The sequence below is a fragment of the Eptatretus burgeri genome, chromosome 1 (assembly GCF_056783735.1).
Source record: "Eptatretus burgeri isolate ZD-2024b chromosome 1, Ebu_testis_v1, whole genome shotgun sequence".
NCBI classification, from domain to species: Eukaryota; Metazoa; Chordata; class Myxini; order Myxiniformes; family Myxinidae; genus Eptatretus; species Eptatretus burgeri.
The window spans coordinates 156,374,426-156,378,781 of NC_140961.1; positions in this window are offsets into that span (position 1 = coordinate 156,374,426).

Here is a 4,356-nt window from a genome sequence, read left to right on the forward strand (position 1 = left end):
ATTGGTACCAACCGATGGTATGTATCTTGGTAATCATAATGGTATGTATGATTTACACCAATGACTTGGACAGTGGATGCAGGAGTCTCTTTTCCAAAATTTGAAAGGAGAGTTGGGGGCAGGTGGAGTGCTTCTGAGATTCATAAAAGTTGAGATACTGTTACAGATTTGGCAAAACATTGACGGTTGTTTGTCAACGTGAAGATTTTTAAGATGCTGGGGATTGGGAAGTCAATAATGGAAATCGGAAAGATATAATGCAAGCATGTAACACAAGAAACCTCTCATGGTGGGAATAGTTACCATGGGGGAAGCAGACAGCACAACACCTGTCGCAGACAGAGAAGGCTATTATAGACTATTCGGTGATATTCATAGGGGGATACATTACAAATCCAACTTGAAAGCATCTGAAAAGGTAAATACTGTCTGTGTCCACTTTTTATTCAGACTTATTCTTCTTCCGTATACTAAACGTGACAATAACAAAATATAATACAAAAAGACTGACGATTTTACGTGACTTTGACCTTTTGATTTCAACAGCAATAGGCTTCAGTAACCCAATATGCAAACCCTGCTCAAATTTCAAATATATTGGATGAAAATTGACGACTTGATGCAACCTTGACGTTTTGATCTAAAAAAAAACAACAATCGGCTTCTAGCATTTGATTAGTGAACTAAGTCAGTTACCCAATATGTGATTCATTTAAATTTCAGGTCAATTGGATGAAAATTTGTGATTTTATGTGACCTTGACCTTTGACCTTTTGATTAAAAATAAAAATGACTTGTAGCTTTTGATTGGTGAATTCATTCAAAGGCCTAATGTGCAAATTCTTGAAATTTCAGGTCAATTGGAATAACATTGATTATTATATGTGCTTACTTTTGACCTTTTGATGAAATTATTAATTTGTGTGCTCCATATTTTCATAAAGTCAAATAAAAAAATACCAGTTGATCTTCCAGATTTTGTTTAAAAAAGAAGGAAGATGCCCTTTTAATTTATTTTATTTTTATTTTTTTCCAAAATGGATTGCGGCTTTTAGTACCTGACAAATTGTGCACCTGATATGCCAGTTTGTTTGCGTCCCCCACTACACCTCCAACCCACCCCCTCCCCCCCCAAAAAAAATGAATCACATACCAGACATGTTAGCTTTCTACCCTCAAACAAATATGATGTGGGTCATATTCCTGACACATCATTTACACACTCATTAAGGCTATTAAAAATACAATCCACAGTTCAAAACAAATATATAATAAATGTATGGTGAAAAAATACACACTTTGGGCATACTAAATTGTTGGCTATGCCATTTTTCATGTAGATCAACAGAAAACATTAAATACACAAATTTACATATGTGAGATGTGGACTCACCAGCGCTCTCTGGTCCAACTCGCCACGAGTGGCATTAGAGAAAACATCACTTAGCGAGCGTCACTCATTAAGAATTGTTCCCTTGTTACACGGCTTCAGGACTTTAGTTCCCATCTGTATTTGCAAACAGATGAAAACCCTCCCAGGCAAAAATGTGACAGTTAGAACTGGAGTTGGTAACAGGTCCAAATACACGAGTTTGCAGAGAATTTCTACAGGAAAGGAAAGCTTTTTTGCCTTTTTAACATTTTGCCTTGGATCGACATAAATGAAGCTTAAAACATGAAAATGATGAATCACGTTCACGCGTTTAATTTGTGTACATTCTACATTTGTCACACAATTTGTTTACATTCTACATTTGTCACACAATTTGTGTACATTCCACATTTGTCACACAATTTGATTACATTCTATATTTGTTACACAATTTGTGTACATTCTACATTTGTCACACAATTTGTTTACATTCTACATTTGTCAAACAAATGGTTTACATTCTATATTTGTCACACATTTTGTTTACATTCTACATTTGTCACACAATTTGTTTAGATTCCACATTTGTCACACAATTTGTTTACATTCTACATTTGTCAAACAGATGGTTTACATTCTATATTTTACACTCAATTTGTTTACATTCTACATTTGTCACACAATTTGTTTACATTCCACATTTGTCACACAATTTGTTTACATTCTACATTTGTCAAACAATTTGTTTACATTCTACATTTATCACACAATTTGTGTACATTCGCCATTTGACACACAATTTGTGTATATTCTACATTTCTCACACAATTTGTTTACATTCTACATTTGTCACACAATTTGTGTATATTCTACATTTCTCACACAATTTGTTTACATTCTACATTTGTCACACAATTTGTGTACATTCTACATTTGTCACACAATTTGTGTATATTCTACATTTCTCACACAATTTGTTTACATTCTACATTTGTCACACAATTTGTTTACATTCTACATTTGTCACACAATTTGTGTACATTCTACATTTGTCACACAATTTGTTTATATTGTACATTTGTCACACAATTTGTTTACATTCTACATTTGTCACACAATTTGATAGGTTGTACATTTGTCACACAATTTGTTTAAATTCTCATTTTGTCACACAATTTGATAGGTTGTACATTTGTCACACAATTTGTTTACATTCGACATTTGTCACACAATTTGATAGGTTGTACATTTGTCACACAATTTGTTTACATTCGACATTTGTCACACAATTTGTTTACATTCGACATTTGTCACACAATTTGTTTACATTCGACATTTGGCACACAATTCGTTTACATTCTACATTTGTCACACAATTTGATAGGTTGTACATTTGTCACACAATTTGTTTACATTCGACATTTGTCACACAATTTGTTTACATTCTACATTTGTCACACAATTTGTTTACATTCTACATTTGTCACACAATTTGTTTACATTCTACATTTGTCACACAATTTGTTTACATTCTACATTTGTCACACAATTTGTTTACATTCTACATTTGTCAAACAGATGGTTTACATTCTATATTTTACACTCAATTTGTTTACATTCTACATTTGTCACACAATTTGTGTACATTCTACATTTGTCACACCATTTTTTTAGATTCTACATTTGTCCCACAATTTGTGTACATTCTACATTTGTCACACAATTTGTGTACATTCTACATTTGTCACACCATTTTTTTAGATTCTACATTTGTCACACAATTGGTGTACATTCTACATTTGTCACACAATATGTTTACATTCTACATTTGTCAAACAATTTGTGTGCATTCTACATTTGTCACACAACTTGTTTACATTCTACATTTGTCACTCAATTTTTTTACATTCTACATTTGGCACACAATTCGTTTACATTCTACATTTGTCACACAATTTGTTTACATTCTCCATTTGTCACACAATTTGTTTGCATTATACATTTGTCACGCAATTTGCTAGTTTTAAAACCAGTCGTATTTTGCGTAATTTTAATCAGAAGCGTGCACTGAATTTTACTGCCATGGCTGCGATATAACTTACGTACGCAGATATGTACACAGATCAGTATTGCTCGCATATTGCGCACAGAAACGGAAAGCCACTGTCCAGCTGTTGGTGCTGTGACTCGGTAAAAGCTATAAAAACTCAGTATTGACATGAGGAAAAGGATCGATTCAAAGAATGGTAGAAGAGTCACACACGAATATATGGATTTTTAAGCGGTGCAAACTGCTTCAATAAACCATACGTCCTTTTACATCCAACTGTCAAAAAATAAAGAAGAGGAACCTTTGTAACCCAACGTGTTTTATTTGCCAATATTTTGTTGTTGTTTTTTTTTTTGTGTTTAGTTTTTTGTGTTACTGTTTAGTTTGCATCAGGACAGTAAGTTCACCCCAACTGTTGGGCAAGTAATCATCAGTCCCCCATGAAGCAACTTTTTTTAGTGGTGCAGATGCTTCACCACACAGTTTCCTTTGGATAGGGTTCCAATTTTATTTATTTATTTTTTTGGGGGGTGTTGTTTGACAAAATAACAAACAATAAAAAAGGAGGCGCATTCAAAAGTGGGTGGGGACAATCAACTGATTGATATATATATATATATATATATATATATATATATATATATATATATATATATATATATATATATATGTATGTATATGTGTATATGTATATTATATTATATATATTATATATATATATTATATTATATATATATATATATATATATATATATATATATATATATATATATATATATATATTATATTATATATATATATATTATATTATATATATATATATATATTATATATATATATATATATATATATATATATATATATATATATATATATATATATATATATATATATATATATATATATATATATATATATATATATATATATATAT